Source organism: Macaca fascicularis, chromosome 7 (assembly GCF_037993035.2).
Source record: "Macaca fascicularis isolate 582-1 chromosome 7, T2T-MFA8v1.1".
NCBI lineage: Eukaryota > Metazoa > Chordata > Mammalia > Primates > Cercopithecidae > Macaca > Macaca fascicularis.
This window is the reverse complement of record NC_088381.1, coordinates 13109076-13128427: the sequence shown is the minus strand read 5'-3', so window position 1 is coordinate 13128427 and position 19352 is coordinate 13109076. Positions and strand designations below refer to the sequence as shown.

Below are 19352 nucleotides of genomic sequence, written 5' to 3'. Positions count from 1 at the left end.
ACATAGTCAGACCAAATCCAGAACCAGGGAAGGAAAGACACTCAGTAGCAAACATGCCAAGCTTACTGAAAGGTTACATGACTCACCAGCAATCAGTAAGGCACACACTTTAAAACGGCTCTGAATATGGTGAGAAACTTGGTTTCATGCAGCCTCACTCTGATCTTATTTCCTAGAAATCCAATCTGATAAAACTCAGCCTGTCTATCTCTACATAGATGGGGTGAGGATCGGTTACAAGGGAGAGAAAATACAATCCCAAATTAACTATGGACTATACAGTACAGAAATGTTTGTCTTTCCCAGTAAGATTTGTCTCCTCCACCATAGCAATTTTGCTCCAGGAAGTCCTTGGGACCCAGGCTCCTGTCAGCTCACCATTCTATCAGCCCACGGTTAAGACTGTGGCATGTGCATTCCAGACAGCAAGACTGCGAAAGGATCTTGAAGAAGAGAGACAAGGGCTGTCTCTTAAGGAAGGCTCCACATAAAACGAAGCTGCCACGTAAAACTTATGCTTACTCTGCAACAGCCAGAATTCAGTCCCATGGCCGTGAGAGACACAAGGACGCCTCTGTTCTTAGAAGTCATGTTCTGGTCAAAACTGGAGGATTCTATCACACTAGAAGAACGAGAAAACAGACACCTGGGGAAAACTACATTTTCTATCATGGGAACAGCACTCTATCCAAGTGAACTCAACAATCATAAATGAAGCTGCTATATAACTCTGAATAATGTACCATGGCTAAAAGTTGTCTTGATTCACTTCACTTATTCAATAAATTTAAGCCATTTTAAACTCCTACTATATGTTATTCCGTTAAGAGTTATCTCTAATAATTATGAACTTCATTTCACAAACACCATTGGTGAGTAAAAGAGTGTAGGGCTAGGGATACCACCAAAAAAACAACTAGATATTCATTTGATAAAAGGCAGATGCCTTACTGATGTTTTCAGTTCAAGACACAATTAATTCCGTTTAGTAAACTACTTGCCAACTTTAGGAATAAAGTATTTGATTCCCAAAACACAAACGTTCTTTCTCCTATTCTCTTTCAATATAATGACAATACTAAGAAAATTTTTAAAGCAGCTGATTTTATGAGGTATGGACATTCCATTTCCATAGAGATGCAGGTATACCTAGACTCACTCAACCAACGCATGATAATTTTGTATAAGTTTCCTTCTCAGTCTCTCTTCATTTCATTAAACTCACCAATGTATATTAAACAGCTACACATTTAGAAGCCTCTCCAAATAGATGGTTAGTTCACTTATTCAGTATTTCAACAAATATTTATCAAGCACCTGTCTGTTAACAACTTCGATGTGCTGGAGAGTGGACTCTCAAAAGCATATGTGGCACAGGACTCAGTCTCCCCAAGAGTTTTATATTCAAAAGACATTGCTTCTGGTAAGTAGAAAACACAGTTATTCTCAGAACTAAAGGACTCCCTACTGTCTATATGAGTATTGTCAATAGCTAACCAGTTCACTCAGAACAGATTCTCCAACTGTACCTAAACAAATTGCCAAGAAGTGCTAAATCCTCCCCCAAAAAAAGCCTTGTTATAATAAGTTCTTTCAAATAACTTGTCAAAAAGGATCTTACTACAGCATGGTATGCAGATAATTTGGGTAATATAACGCTAAGAGAATGAGTCAGAAGCATCATCACTCTTGTAACTTTGACCCTGAATTTGGTCTAAAACTTCTATGTATTTTTAGTGGCATGTGAGAACAGATGCTATAACACCTGAAAATGGCAAGACTTAAAATTCATAGTACCACAAAACCATTACTCTTCCCCCTAGACCCTTTGAACTTTAATAATGTCTGACCTGGTTGGCCAATAAGTTCAAAAAGCAGACAGAAGAAAATTGCCAATAGTAAATATTGCTGGAATGATTTTTCATTTAGAAAGATGTTACAGGTTCTCTTAAAAACAGGTCACCAATTCTGTGGACACTTAATTTTCTTAAGGGAGTAGCCATTGCAGAGAGCAGGTACCCACTTTTGTTTATGCAAATAGAATCTAGCTGACAACTAGATTCATATATTCTTATTATCACTTACACATAAAGCAAACAAAAATAGACACCCACATACACACACACACACAGTTATATATAAACCCATCCAAATCAAAGATAAAGTGTGGCTAAAGAAGTGGATGTGAAAGAAAACTATTCTTTTTTTCCCAAGATAAATGGCACAAAAGCCAACATCTCATTAACTATCCAAAGAAAATGATACACTACACAACTACGTCTAGATAATCATACGTTAATAATTTTCACATTACACAACTGAAAAGATTTATAAAGGCACAATTTAAGAATCTACCTTGCTTAAGTCACTTAAAAGAAGCAAAGTGACAAGAGGAACAAGCAATTAGGTACTTCTCTACAACACCACAATTCAAAGTGACTTCCTACATGCCCCTTGCTTTAGTCGAATATCATTTCAACATGCAATTATCCCTGTGCTTTGATGCAGTTGTCATCTGTTTTGTTTTTAATGCAAATACCTACTTACTGATTAAATATTTCCTATATTATAGTTTGTGAACCATTTCTCGTATTTTGCTGATAAACTACTTTAGCAAGATAGCCAATCTTTGAGACCCCTGAAATAATATTCAGCCAGAGGAGCTCTAAGGTATATGCCCTACTTTGATATGTCAGAGACCTAAAGCATGTGGTCACATAGAGAGCTGCACAAGGGAGAAGCTCTCATCTTTTCTCTCTCAGACTGTAGAAAGTTTCCTTTCACAGCTTTACAAAAACACCAGCCTCCAGATTGGCAGGGCATTATCCTGGCACTACATCCTTCTTAAAAGCTTAACACATCCTGTGTGAAAAACAGGAGCTCTTTCTATCCACATGGACACACTGGAGCTCCAAGACAGTAAGTAACTTGCCGAGGGCCATGCTCTTAGCACTGCAGCAAAACTGGCTTTGGAAGCCAGATCTCCTACCTGGTCTGGATCCCCAGGCCTGTATCTTCTGGCCCAGGAAAGGTGATGGTCTCTTCCCAGCATTCAGCTAAAGAAATACATTTCACAAACCATATCTGGTTAATCACTTTGTAAAAGCAATAGAACTGAATTTAAGTTTTTTCTCAAACTCCTGGCTTCAAGTGATCCTCCTGTCTCGGTCTCCCCTTTAAAGTGCTGGGATTACAGGTGTGAATCACCATACCCGGCCCTTTAAGTTTTTTCATTTTAAGTTGATAGATCCCTGATTCTTTACAATTATAGTTATTTTTTTAAATAATATTTTTACTGGTTTGCTCAAGTTTTTATTTTTAGCACTTTACTAACATCGTTCCTATCAAATTGTCAATGTAGATGATATGATCAAGATATAATAGGCCAGGTACGGTGGCTCACGCCTAGAATCCCAACACTTTGGGAGGCCAAGGTAGGAGGATCCCTTGAGAACAGGAGTTCATGACCAGCCTGGATAACAAAGGGAGACCCCCATCTGTAAAAATAGTTTTAAAAAATAGGCCAGGCATAGTGGTTGCACACCTGTGGTCCCAGGCTACTTAGGAGGCTGAAGCAGGAGGATCACCTGAGCATGGTGAGGTTTAGGTTGCAGTGAGCCAAGATCACGTCACTGCACTCCAGCCTAGGCAACAGAACCCGACTTTGTCTTTAAAAAAATTTATATATATATACACACACACACACACACACATATATACACACATATATACACACATCTGCTCCATATAGAGATACTTGTATAAAACTTTAAATATATATATATTTGTGTATAACTTTAAAAGGCAAAGTGAGAAGGAGAAAATAGTAAAAGCATGCCTAACTTTTAAAGTTATATTCAGGAGATTCCGGAGATTGCTTGCCAAGTTTTTTTTTTTTTTTTTAATTTAACACATTGTCTAAAGACAAACAACTTTTACCAAAACAATGTATCGAACAATAAGAACTTCACTAAAGAGTGATAAAATTTTCCTTATAGGAAGGTTACAGATATCTCTATTGATCTTCTGTAGCTTCCTTCTGGAAGTAAGATCCTTATAAAAGAATAACTCAAGGACACCATAAATAAAGTAAAAAAAAAGAACCAACACACTAGAAAAAAAATACTTGCAAATCACATATATGAGGCTTGTATCTAGAATATGTAAATAACTCTTACAACTCAATAATAAAATGACAACCTAATTTAAAAATGAACAAAGAATGTGGATAGACATTTCTTCAAAGAAGATATACAAATAGCCAATAAACACATAAAAAGATTCCCAACATCATTAGTTATTGAGAAAATAGAAATCAAAACCACAGTGAGATACTACTTCATACCTACCAGGAAGGCTATAATCAAAAGGACAAAATATATAAGTGTTACTGAGGATTCTGAGAAATTGAAACCCTCATACATTCCTATGGGGAAATGTAAAATCATGCAGCCACTTTGAAAACTAGTTTTATGGTTCCTCAAAATGTTAAACCATATGACCCAGAATTTGTGCTCCAAGGTATCTACCCAAGAGAAACAAAAACATATGTCAACACAAAAATTTATACATTAATGTTCATAGAAGCATTTAATCATAATAGCCCAAAACGGGAAACAACAAAACGTCTACAAACTAATGAAAGGATAAACAAAAGGTGGTATATTGCTACAATGGATTTTTCAGCAATAAGAAAGAATGAGACAACATGAATGAATCCCAAAAACATTACACTAAGTTAAAGCTAGTCATATTGTATAATATCAATTACACAAACTGTCCAGATACGCAAATCAATAGAAACCGATAGTAGATTAGAGATCGCCTAGGACTGAGCTGAGCAAGTATGAGAATGGCGAGCCATGCCTGATGGGTACTGGGTTTCTTTTTGGGGTTGTAAAATATTCTGTAATTAGATAATGGTGACGGATGCACGAGTTTGTGAATACACTAAAAGTCAATGAATGTACGCTTAAAAAGGGTGGATGTTACAGTATGTGAATTGTATATCCATAACAGGTTATAATTGAAAAAAGAATACTTACATAACATATAATACACTTAATTTTAAATTAGAATGAAGGAAGGAAGGAAGGACAGAAGAAGGAATAAAAGGAAGTTAAGGAGGAGGGAGGGAGGGAAAGAGAGACACACACACAGATCTCAAAGAAGTCAGTCTTTGAGACGCTTCTAGTGGAACCAGGCTCCAGATGGAATGCAGTCACATGCACATTAGGTCATATGAAGTAAGCTATTTTATTTTACATATTGTATCAGAAAACTTAAGGCATGTTTCTTTAAACTAATCAATTGGATATTTCTCACAGCTTATTTTAAATACTGTAAAGTTACCTCCTCGTATTCTCCTGTGAACTACATCATCAATGTTCTTCATGTTTTATTTTCCTGACACACCAGATAGGATGTTATTTCCATTGAACACAATCCTGGTCTTCAAACTATCCACATGATTCAAGCATGCCACTTCCCACTGATCCAACAATTTGGTAAGATATTATAAGACTGGAAACAATGGAGAGGAGTGGAAGATCTTTCCAGTTCATGTTCATAAGTACCCAGCATGATTACACCCACTGTTCACAGATTTCCAGTGACACTTAAAATTTTAACAACGTACTTTTCCAACCTCACAAACATAGGGAACCAAGAAACAACTGTCACAAGTACCACTGATCAACCCAGAAAATGCCACCAAAATGGGAGGAGAGAGTTAATAAATCAACTCCTACTGCTTTAAACTCCAATTCAAAAGTCTCTCTGTGACTTCCAACCTGTTTGGGTTAATCCCTAGACAGGTGGCAACCTTACCAGAGTAAATGAACCACCCCCTAATTGTACAAAAAGAGCTTGCTGGTAACTGACAGGAATACAGCTAAATATGACTGTGCCCTTAGGGAATATAAAATTTACATAACCCTCTTAGAGGTTAAGGGAATAGTGACTTCTATAAACAGAGATTTTAATTTAACAGAAAACATTTTAAAATAAAGTTTAGGTATACAGCCTTTTAAGGAATTGGAACAGACATCATAAGCAGGTAAATACAGAGCTGCTGTGGGAGGAAATTAAATTATCCAAGACTGTTTTTACCCAGAAGCTTTTTAACCTTCATCCTGTATGGCTTATTTTGGATGATTTTTCAGCCAGATAATAAAAAGCAATTTCATTTAAGTGCTGCAGTCACAGAGTTTACCGCGTGAAATCCTTCTAAGCTTCCTTTCCACATCTCTTTGCGGGCACACCTCTAGCGTCCGTTCATTCTTTGGGAAGCATACTTTCCTCTATGCGTGCGCAGAGTCCCCCAGAAAAAATCCCAAACTTCATTCCCCTGTTCTCGTTCACTTCAAGAAGTGGTCAGCTTTGTGGAAATGTGGAAGTCGGACTTTCGGTCATCTTTATAAGCCAAAAAGTGTATTTGTTCCTTTTCCATTAAACAGAACAGAAATCACATGGGAGGCAGTATGTCTAAAATAATGAATCAAAACTTTGAAAGACCCATGCTCAGAAACATATTCATATTCTACGTATTTATATATAAAATATATGTAACACTACACATGCATGATGCTTTTAAAAAACCAGCATCAGGGTTATCTGCTGTGACTTTGTATCAGCGGAGAGAAGGAGGCAGATGGAATTCTGGAACATGAGTAAGATAACACTCATGTCAAAACAAAAAACAAAAAAAAACTCCTTGTCCTCAAGCATGCTAATGAAGCAAGTGATAAGCTATAGGTCAAATTCCCACTTCTACAATCAAAACTTATCATACAAGCTCTTGAAAAGGGAGCGCATCTGTCATATGTTAATGACTTCAAGCCGTTCACTGAACTTTTAGGTGTATAGGAAAACTTAAAAGCACTTCACAACTCCTTGTGGGTATAATTAGCCTGTTGGAATTGTTGGCAATTCTCATTCTGGGACTTTAAAAGGTCACTCCACTCTTTAAGATACCAAATTTGGAGGTACTCTCCCTTCTGGACAGATTAGGCACACCCTGCAATTAGCATACACAGCTGCACCTGTTGCAAAGCCTTCACTGATGTCAATGGGGACAGTCAACGACATTCTAAATTCTTGAGGGATTATTAGACCTTGGAAACCAAGTGTTGAACAAATCTGATGTCTGCTATTGAGGTGATGGATGGTGGTCACACTCTGACCACATACAGAAGCCACAATTTTTATTCTCTATAGACAATTCCAGCTAACACGGAAACCTCATCACTCGACTCTCTCAATCCTGTAAGCAGTCAACATGCAATTTTGCTATTTAACAGAACTAAGTTTTAACAGAACTAAGTTTTTCATAATCTAGTTGAGTTTCTACAAAGAACAAAGAGAATTCCAGATTTAAAAAAAAAATACAAGTTACAGAAACAGCATTATTGATTTACATAAACTTTACTAAAATCATAGAGAAATAAAAATGTTGCTGGTCACATAAGGAGAAAAGTTTTTGCAGTTTATAAATTTGTAGGTCAAAGCTACTCAAATTCTTCTTTCATCTGTTAATCCTTTACAAAAGTATTATACACACTGACAATGATAGCGATTTCACTGCTAGAGTACAAAATAATAATATAGCTATTTAAAAGAAATGCATTTAGGAAAGAGGCATGAATTTAAGAAATCAGATTTGAAGTTTGAGAAAGTCTGACATAACTGTCATTAAACAGTAGTTAAATCTTAAACATAAAGCCATAAATTATGTCCTTCCTTACTTCCTTCTTCCTTCTGTCTTTCCGTTCTTTTTTAATGAAAGAGAAGCACAGGGGACAGGGGTCTAAATCCCCCTTTCTCTTTAAACCATGTGAATCTTAGATATTTTCTACGGTAGGAAACACAGTTCTTTGGCAGCTGATATATGTGGACACATAAACAAAAAGAAATACCGTAAAGCCATCTTAAACTAAGATATCGTGCGTGGTAAATCTATTAAGCAAAGAGCCTCTTATTATCACCACAATATGTTAAATATCATCATATATGCTTAAGTGCTTTTTCTTCATATATAAATTCTTTTGAAAACATAATTGGAATTTTACAAAATAGGGAAAAAGCTTTTTCTAAAGGAGTTTTACTATATTACTGTTAAGTAGCTATACTTTCTTCTGAGTGTATTAACTATATGTGGAAATACCTTTAAAAGGTCAGCTGAAATAATAATATAAAACTTCAAGTAATGAGACTATTTCAAAATTAGCATTCCAACTTGAATGAAACCAACAGGAGTTGATTACATTCTTATTGCTCTCCAAAAGTATTTTCATCTGATATTTACTTGAAAGTGTGTGTGTGTGTGTGTGTGTGTGTGTGTGTGTGTGTGTGTGTGTACCTTTTAAAAGTCATAGAAGAAAATTATGGAATTGACAATTTTTTTAGGTTTGCTGTTGGGTCTATATGGTAATCAAATTTAGAAAACTATAAATTACATTTAAATTTATTATCTACAAGCAATTAATTATTTTAAAAAAACAGCCAGGTGGCTTTCATTACATAAATTACTGTTAATGGCAGAGACCTCATGCTGCTACTGTATTTAGCATTTGCATGTGTCAAGTGCACATAGTGGTGTCTAACTCCTCTCCTCAGGGTGGAACCAAGCATTGAAGCAGAAGGCAAGCTGCCCCAAGTTTCAGATCACACCCGAACTAGTCCTTTCGGCCCCACATATTCCGAAGGGTTTAACATTTGTAGCAGAAAATCTGTCTTCCAATAACATTTTGTTGAAACAGCTTTAAAACCAGATATATAATTACTGATCATTAAATAGTGTTTACCTACACTTTAGTTACTTAAAGTCCTATCTCTATGATTTAAAGATTACCAAAAAAGGTTTAACGAATTTGCAGCAAACCAAGGCATCTATTAATGTCTCACCAATGCAGTTTTTAAAATAATATTTAATGTTGCCTCCCTACCACAGGAACTGTGCTAAATAAATGGACAAAAACTCTTTTTTCAGGGTTCTGTCTCTGTTTTACTTAGCCTTTTGTAGTGATTCTCTCAACCCTACAGTAGGTAGAAGTCCTTCCAAAGACAAGGAAGAATTTTACCTCTTTATTCTGAGAAAAAGCATGAGTTTCAATGATATAATAGGAGAATAGGAGCTTATAAGATACAGAAAGAAAAACAGAAAGAAAATAAAAATAAATAGCTAATAAGTTTCGTCCTATTTCAAACTCCATCTCAAATAGAGGGATAAATAAGTATCTCCAACCCCCTCCATCAGTACCACCAGGAAAAGGAGAACGTTTTACGAAAATGCTTTGTAAGCCATAGGATAAAATTCAAAAATTACTATAGTCTTCCTTTCTAAGCAAATAAAAAATGCTTTAAAATGTAACTGAAAATCCTAAATTGAGCTACCACTCTGGTATTCAAGGATTAACTGCCTAGGTAGATTATCTAACCCTTCACTTCTCTTCTTCCTCTAAGATGTCTGCCTTATAAACCACCACTAGAGAGACGGGTAGCGGAATCTGCATTTGGGGAGCACAGAGAAAAGGCGGGCATAAAATAAGGGCCAGTAGTTAACGAAGGAGAGTCCGCACTTACTAAGTACAAGGATAAAGTAACAAGATAAACTTTTTCAGCTAAAAGAAGGAACTAATTTACTCACATTATCTTTAGCCAAAGTAATAATCCTGGAGAAGGAGCAGGATTTGTACATTTAGCACCAATGATGCTGCCATGGCTCAAAAACACAACTTGTCTTTAAGAATCACTTTAGAACCACTTTACCAGTTACACAAGAAAACCAGCTTCACAGTCACACCTTACATCTCACCAAAATACAGGGTGGCCACCAAGTCCAGAAATATAGACAAATACAATAAAGGATTTATTATTATTGAATGATACCATATGGCAAAATAATTATGTCTCCAGAATCTATGGTCACATCAGCCCCCTTATTTTTCAAACTTAATGATGCCTTTTGTCTCCATTCTCAAAAGTACCAAAGACACTGTGCCACACACTCTAAAAATACTTGCCAAAAGAGAAGTCCCAAAAGTGTTTTTGCTATCATTACAATGTGTCCCCAGCAGGAAACAGTATTCATCATAGCACTTTTAAAACTGTGAGTCATTAATTTATAGTTGCAATACATGTGAGGGAAAATCAAAGTTCGGTTATTGGAGGACATTAGAAAAGTTAGGCAGAAGACAAGACACAGGCGCTGATAGCCTGGCAGGCACAGGGCACACCACCAACCAAAACCATGAGCCCTTCTACTGGAGTGGCTGGAAGCGTTCGCCCTGAGCACACATGCCTAAGAATTCACAGTAAGTGAAATTCAAACTCTTTCCCTCTTACTATTACATAATCATCTTTCAACACCCTAACAAGATTTTTCATGTCTTCCTAATCCCAATTAGGAATCATAGTAGCTTTATCACCATGAATACAAAACAAAAATTGAGAGCTGCTATCGATAAAACCCTGAGTGTTTTGGTATATGGTGCAAGTTAATGATTCGGTGATGCCATGATCGGGTCATGTCCATGACGAATTTTCAGAGAGCAGCCTAGAAAAGTCAATCAGCACTGCTGTCTATTTTTATGATGCTGGAGGCAGTACAATGGTAGAGCTCACTGGCACTGTGTGCCAGGCAGGACACGAGGATTTTACTCATAGGGTTAGGAATTCCAGTCCCAGAGAAGGCCAAAAGCAAAGGTCTAATGTAGACAGTTAAGATAAAGCAGCCTAGCCTGAAGAGGAAGCTAAAAATGTTCTGCTTTGGAAACTGCCATATTTGTGACCTCATGGCAGACTGAGAAAACCAAAGAGCTCCAGAAATCACACAAGTAGTTAGTTCACTGGGGTTTTACAATGCCCTGTGGCTGCTCAGTAGGAAATCCCCTGAAAAAGAAGTTCATGAGGTTTAATAATAGGTGATCACCTCAGTAGGTCTAGTTTTGCAAAAATATCCATGCCAAAGACCACAGAGGTACCTGTTTGACATGGTCAAGGTTGGTAAGTATTACACTAGTCTTCATCTGAATCATGTAAGCTACAAGCCTAAGATTACAAAAAGAAAACAGGGGATAGAAAAAAGCCAAATCTCCAATCACAAATCTACCTTGATTCCAGCCACTAAAATTTCACATAAAGACCCCTTTTCAATCCAAGTTACCCCATGCTCAATGAGAGGACAGTTACACATGGTACCTAGTCTCAACCCCTAATTAAATCCCAGTTGGTAAAGTCATTCCCATTCTAAATGGGAACCAACTCCTCACACTGCAGAATGTTAGCACTGCACAATAATCCACAGTGAAGGAAATGCTGAAAGGAATCTTTTACTTCTTTTTTTTTTTGATACCCCTACTTGGGACATCAAAACACTGTAGCATTACTTCCTAAAAATAATAGAAATTAGGTTGAATCACATGAAACAAATCTATTTACAAATCTATTCAAGAATAAAAGTCGGTAACTTAGAATTAACCATTGAAATAGGAAAAAACACAAATAAAAATGGATTGAGAAGTCCGTCTGCAAATGTTAGGATCCATTTCTTTTGTCCAGTTTTACATCAAAGTTTCATAAACTACTGAAAACTATACTTTGATGGAAAACATGACTCTATTACTAGTTCTCCTGCTGTAAACAGTCCCACAATTTATGTCTTTGACATGTGGCCACGGAGTTTTACACTGCCACCAAAGTACTCAGTCAATATACAAATTTCTACTAAACCAAGCCATAAACAAATCTTTAACTGAAAAGCTCTGTCTACTTGTTTATAATCTGTTACCTGGAAAAAAAGCAGAAGGTCTCTCCAGCCACCTAATCACCATATCAATGACACATGCCACAAGAGAGAAGCACTAGTTTATTTGATTGATCATGGTAGATAAACTCCAAATAACAGAGAAATTAACAAATGCTTGACATTTGCTCAACATCCATTATTCTGACACTGCTTTCAGAATTTCAAAGCCTGGGAGTATGCTTAATCAACATTCATATTCCCTCGTGAGCTACAGGCACCATATTGCACCCCGCCTTCATACTGATGAAAACTGCATATTGGCCATTTCCAAAATGTTCTGGGACTCCACACAGGGCCCCTTTTCTCTCTTGTTCCTGCTCTGCAGTTTTCTTTTAAACACTTCCAAGACAAAAGCATCTGCCAGTTTTTCTCTCTAGGGATGTATGCAAAATGAACTTAACAGTTTTAAGGCAGGAGTAACCCTCACATCTAAATTCATTCATAGGACAGAAAAGGGCCTAAGAGGCCTCTCCAGGGACAAAACCCTGCTGAAATTCTCCCCACACACAACAGTGGGAGCTTTATAAAATCTAAGTCCAGACAATTTCCAATTCAAATGCCCAACATAGCATGACCTTTGTCAGATCTCTGAGCCCAAGATGCACCCATGATTTTTTATTCTAACCAGCACAGACATTAGACAGGGCACTATTGCTAAGCAGGAGGTTCAATATTTGCATGCTCTTCTATTGTGAAAATGTAACAGTGACAGCACTGTGTCAAATTCTTTTCCCTCTAGAACTTTAACTCCATAGGAGAGGCATGGCTGACAGATGACTCCCCAACATCTGTGTTATGTACACTGCACAGCTGAGGAGCCCTGGATCACTGTCAGAACATCGTGGAGCTGACCTGCACCTTTCTTATGCCTTCTTCTTATCCCTGCCCCAACTCACAAATAAATAAATATCCATAATATAAATAGTGCAATTTTTAACAAAATATAAGGATGACAAGACAGATTAACATAACTTATAGTCATTAGGCTGTTCACGTAGCAGCTCAACATATGTTGTATAAATGTCCTATACCGAATAATTTATCAGATCTGACACAGTGCACATCATATTGTTTTATTTAATACACTTACTAAAATTTCATGGATCAAGCATCACTTCTGAAAGCACTGAGAAAGCACTAGAAAATATTTATTCACCTCCCGTGATTTATTTTGATTACCCTTACAGCTAACATGATAAAGTGGAACTCACAAAATTACAAGGTTAAGGTTTACACAGCCATTGCTTCATATACTAAAATATAACAAATGGCTCCGTGTCTGTGTTATATTTTACTTTCATTTAGTGTTAAGTAGAACAGTAGACTAAGCACTTAGCTGCCTACTGAATATTTTAATATTTTTAAATAGGACTTAAATATCTTGGCCCAGAGAGTGGGAGCTTAAGTAACAATTTCAGGAAAGAATAGTAAGTCCTTTGTAGGGTACTAGTTAGAACAACACTGCCAAAAAAAAAAAAAAAAAAAATCAAGCATGCTTCAAAGTCATCATCTCCTCAAAAGAGATCACAAAATAAGCACGGGCCCACATCAGAAAGTTAGCAAGAATTCACTGAATGCATAAAAGAACACAATACTATGCTAGGCAATACAGCGTAGAGCTGGAAGATCAAATCACAGCAAAGCACACAGCTCCCATCCAAAGGATCTCACAATTAACTCAAATGGAAAGCAAAAAAGAGAAATGTATACATTCCAAATGAACAGGTAAAAGTAACTACAATGGCCAAAGCAAAAAAAAAAAAACAACTCACTAGAGCTAATATTCAAGAGACCAAAAAAAAAAAAAAAAGGATGAGGGAGGGACAGATGGGGAAAGGAAGGGCAGGAAAGGAGGGAGTGGAAAAGGGAGAGACGGACAGAAGGAAGGAGAGAGGAAAAGAGAAAGGGAGGAAGGGAGGGAAATAGATTAGACGTGGCACTTGAGATTCTTCACACTTGAGATTCTTTTTCATCACTTTTCTCCTAAAATGTTTTATCTGGGGGAAGGTCTCCAAGACAAGGAAAATGAAATGAAAAGAATGGTAAAAAGATCAGCCAGGGGAGAGGAGCTGAGAGCGTCAAAAGGCAAGGTCAACAGGGCTTTTCAAAAAAAAAAACAAAAACATGAATGCTTGTTGGCCTGATCATGTCTGGGAGAGCTATTAAAAACTTTATTGTATCAACTGCCTTAGGAAAGAATACTAAGCAAAAAATCTTTTGTTTCCAATGGACTATTTTTGTTTAAAATGTAGTAAAAGTGAGATGAGGACAAGACAAGGAAATTATCTTTTTTAATAACTAAGTCAGGTCAGGTGTGGTGGCTCACACCTGTAATCCAAGCACTTTGGGAGGCAGAGGTGGGTGGATCGTTTGAGTACAGGAGTTCAAGAGCAGACTGGGCAACATAGCAAAACCCTGTCTCTACTAAAAATACAAAAAATTAGCCAGGTGTAGTGGCACATGCCTGTAGTCCCAGCTACTTGGGAGCCTGAGGTGCCAGGATCACCCGAGCCCAGGAGGTCAAGGTTGCAGTGAGCTGAAATTGCACCACTGCACTCCAGCTTGGGCGACAGAGTGAGACTCGGTCTCAAAAAAATAATAATAAGTTTTATGTCCATTTGTGAGTGATAAATGAGAATTGTTCCCAAGCATCTACAAAATAATAATCTTCTCACAATAAAACACTCTCAGGCACCCAAAGAAGCTCCATATGTTTCAAGGTGTAGATACTACAATCCAGAAGCAAGGCATCAGCTTCTCAAAAACTTGACCTTACCATCATATCACAGGAGAACTGACAGTCAATGAGATACTTCGTGTGGAGTAAAGAAACCACAAAGCCATGTAATATTGTATTGCAAGTGAGGCAGCAGAGTGACTTTAGATGAATAACAGGTTATTGTAAAAATACTGAAGGTTCTATCATACTGCACCCTCAGAAAGGAAAGATAAAGACAATGAAGTCAAATAGAGTTCAATATCAAAAAGTAAAGTTCCAATCTCCCAAAAGAAAAGAACTAAAAATAGGAAAATAATCTTGCTCAGTTTAATGCATGGTGATAATGGTACCTGGAAAATCCGAAGTACAGAATAATTTAACCCTTACAGCTTTATGTCAGAGCAACAAAACCACTATAGCCATAATGCAGGGTTTCTATGAAAGTGAGTGCCAGCATTAACAGATAGCCTTAAGAGTTGGGATGGTGGTAGAGAGGTTACGTATCAAAAAATTCAGTAAGAGGACATTGAGAGCACTGAAGAAAAGAACGAGTTTGAGCGTTGCAAATTCTTGCTGGGACCCCTATCATCACCATCACTCTGGCATTTTATTTCTAAACAAGAAATATATTTTACCTTTCTGAGATTATTTTCTGGTTACAAGCCAACCATTATGAACCTTTCAGTGAATCACTGAATAGAGCACTTAAAGGGATAAACAATTATAAAAATAACTCTGTCACAGGCGCATACATTTTATTTTATTTAGTGATGTAATAAGCTTAGGGGCATATATCAGGTCCAAAATGGTCTTGGTCATTAATTTAAGCAATAAATCATAGGTCTTGCCAACAATGACGGCAAACAGATGCTAACAAGGAAATGTATTATTTAATATTGCCATGTGTTATAAAAATGTAAGTGTGTTTAAGACATGTCTTAAATTTTTATAATAATATGCATTTAATACATTACTGTTTTGACACACGCAGGAATCAGATTTATAGGGCCCATTCCGTAGCCTCTTCTTCTGTGAACCTGAGAGCATATTCTGGGTTGTTTTTCTTGGGTTTTTTTTTTTTTTTTTTTTAAAGAGGGGGAACCTGCAAAGTGCATGTTTGCAACTATCTAATTGGTTGTCTTGCTGTTTTGCAGTAAATAATGTCAGCATTGAAACTCATTAAAAAGAATGAATCTATGCACTTTGCCTGAATTTGAAAATAGAACATCTAAAAATCATAATTTTTAAAGAAACATTATAGCCTAAGAAATATATAAGAACATATTTTATATTAAGTTGGCAACTAATTTTTTTTACATTCATTTTGAACTGCTCGGCATGATACCAGGCAAAAACTACTTAATTAACACGTTTACAAGTAAAGGTCAATATTCAAAAATTTGGAAGTAACTAAGAAAAACTCCACTATATATCTTCATGCAGAAATTCTAAGAATCAAACAGTAGTATATCAAAACACAAAGTAACTTAAAATGGAGTCTTTCTATCCATAAATTTGGCACATTATGCCAAACCATAATATTCCCCATCTAATATTTCCTTTTAGAGCAGTAGGTTTCTATTCCTTTGCCAGCAGGTCAAATCCTCCTAGGGAGAGGGCTTGTGAGAAAAGGGAATTAGGAGCTAAAAAATTAATCCAAAACCTCTTTTAAAAAAAAAAAAATGAGCTTTTTTTTTTTTTTTCACATCAACAAGATACTAACTCCACTAAACGTATTTTTTGTTAGTAATTATTTTGTTTGAGTTTCCTTTTCAATCAACTCTCCTAGCTGCCAGCATGGTCTTCCCCCTTTTTATTGTAGGCAAGGAGTTCATTCTTTAGAACACTTGAGGAAGCAGTGCTCGGAGTATGGAAACTAAATTTTCTTCATTAAATCTACTGAAGCAGATATTAAAAATGCATTTAATATACTGGCAATGGTCGGTGGGCACCGCTGACTGTGACAGGCCAGTTACTGATGATGTGCCGTCAGATGGCCTTCTCAGCAGGCGTCTGGGTCTCAGGCTGCTGAAGGACAGCAATATCTTCCCCTGTGTGTAAGCTCTATTCATCTCCCAAGTATTTACTAAATCACAGGCCTCTGCACACATAGCCCACGTTTTCAGCGTATGCTAACAAATGATGGATGGCCTCGTCAATTCGTTATGTCCTGAAAGCATGGTTTCCTGCCATTCCAATCATCAAACCTCAGCGCTTCAGAGCTGATCAGTCCCAGGGAATATATTTTGCAGGCTCCATTAAAAGAGTAGAAGTTCTTTCCATTACAGTCTCCGGTACTCTCCTCAACTATTTGTTGTTTCAACCAATTATTTGGGCAGAATATTCAATAGGTGTTCAGGTACTACAACATGGGCAGGTTTTTTCCTGATATTCATCAGGGTGTAATTTCTTTTATGACAAATCAGTGGAGGTATCTGAACATAAAATATTTGACAGAGAAATTCATGTTTTAAAACAATTTTCCTTCTAGATACCATGAGCAAAATCTTAAAAATATTGTATATCATCATATTATATTTATTGTTATATTATATTATAATGTAAGTGTATTAGCCAATGCACTTCAAAGGAACTTCCAAGGCAATAGCCATTCTGTAAATCATCTAATGCTTTTAAGACAATAATTCACACACATTCTCTTAATTATAATCTAGACAAAGGCACAAACTGCTTAAAAATTCTCCTGACAGTTCCAAAGTTAGATGACAAAAGTTCAACTTGTCAAAGAAAAAATATTCTTAAAAGAACATTTATTTTCAGTTCCAAGGTTATATATGTCAGTTGTCTTTTCCATAAGCCATAAGAACATTTTTTTCTCTATAGCTTATCTATGGAACAGAAAATAAATAAGAGCACAGTCATACCCTTTACTCAGAAACAGTAAACTTCATAAAAACAGATGAACTTACCACAACTAAACAGAAAGCTGAGCTTTGAGGAAATGGGGTGGTATTAAAGAGCCAAACAACTGCTATAAATAAGCTTCTTGAAATGCTAAAAAAAAAAAAAAAAATTGTTTTAAGTGCCGGACTCCCATTTAGCCAATAGCCACATAGGCACCAATACACCTCCAGTCAGTGAAAGTTCCACCACACTGTCCTGCCATTCACCTCAACCTTAACCTCAAGATTAAGCTCATTTTTATTGCGCACAAAGGTCATCTGTATTCGGTCAAAATTCAAAGTCCCTTGTCAGAAAAGGTTGATATATTCCAACCTTTCCTTCTCCATGCATCAAATTTTTCATGGTAAAGTCATATTCAGCAGACAGTATATTCAGCAATTTATTGTGCCATTGTAATACAGTGCAGAATACAATCGTCCAAAAAGCTATCACATGAATAAAATATTTTTCATGACTCTGAACCAAATCTAGACTCCTTACACACCTCTAACAGAGGAAATAACACTAACCAAGTCTTGTTTCCATGCTTCAGAATAGTTATATGGCAAATAATTGTCCCTAAAATACAATCTATGGCATAATTATGTTTTTGCTTCCATAGGCTTTGGGAATAGGCAACTTTTTTTCAAAGCGTCACTGAAATTTTTAAGTGTTTTAATACTTTTAATACTTTTATTCAAATCTGGCCTAAGCAGTTTAACTGAAGTAGGTCTAAACCTGAAACCCTCTCTTTGATCTAGAACCTAGAGGAAGATAGGCTCTATGATACAATGAAAACTAAAGGAGAAAAATTACTGTCTTGCCCAATTCGTTACTACTACAATTATGTGATCAGCAGAACTGCAAAAATAAGATAAATTAAAGGAAAGATTTGAGGGCACCATTCTAGAATACATCATAATTAGTAAAACCCAAAGCCTTAAGGAATAATCAATCTATTATCTTTAAAGCGTGTATGCAACTCCTCTATGTTTACCACAAGGACTTTTCATAATCAGTATATTAGTTATGATGAATGGCTTCAAGATCATTTTTAAAACTCTCATTCTTCAAATGTGATTAATACCTATATTGAACACTAAAATCAGTGTTCACACTGACGTGATGATCTAGGGCATCCTATAAAATCTCCATGCCCTGGAAGACTTACACCTGAACTTACATATTTATTGGAGCCAAGCTACTTCCTGATAGAGCAGAGCCCTGAGTCTAAAACTGGTACTCACTCAAATATCTTTCATAAATGCATAAACCCCTTCTTACCAAGTTGAGACAAAAAAGTGAAAGAGCTTCCAGATATGAGTGGTTGCATTTGAAAAAAACAAGTAGACAAGAAAATTCGTGGAAGGGGGTGGTTTTAGGCAAAATATTTTCAGTTCTAATATTCTGAGTCTAACTATCATATCCATAAATACCACTGCAACAAGCAACCATGAATAAGTAATGGTACCAATAATATAACAGCAGTAGCAACCAGTGTAGTATCAGGAACCATGCTAATCATTTTACATGTACTATCTTACTTCAAATTCAGAACAATTCCATTTTATAAATGAGGACTCTAAGGCACCAAAAAGTAAAGAAACTTACCAATTAGGTATCTTCCCTCTGTTTTTTTTTTTTATTGGAATAACTGCCAAATGAAAATGTAACATCTGAGCTTGAATTTTTCTAAAAATAATTTCTGACATGATAAATCTTCGGGTGTACCACCAGAGCATTTCTAAATTTGTAAGAAAGTAAAGAATCACTGTAATGTCCCTAAACTTCACTAATTTATCAATTTTAAAAGGGACTCATTTTTCTAAATGAGACATGTATACATGGCTTTAAAAAAAAAAAAATCAGGCAGCATTCTTTAGGCAAGTTCAATCAAATGTCCATTATGAATGTACCATAATA

At 36.3% G+C, this 19352-nt stretch overlaps 1 protein-coding gene across 6 annotated transcripts in view; it reads right to left on the bottom strand.

The window, feature by feature from the left end:
* Positions 1 to 19352, bottom strand: part of CDIN1 (CDAN1 interacting nuclease 1) — a 241882-nt gene that overhangs the window by 209472 nt on the left and 13058 nt on the right. The window contains exon 1 of one of the 6 annotated variants that reach the window (XM_065547741.2): positions 2990 to 3010. The exons of the other annotated variants lie outside the window; for them this stretch is intronic. The gene's annotated coding sequence lies outside the window, so the exon portion shown is untranslated. Of the gene's footprint in view, positions 1 to 2989; positions 3011 to 19352 lie in introns of those variants that run through there. 6 annotated transcript variants of the gene reach the window in all.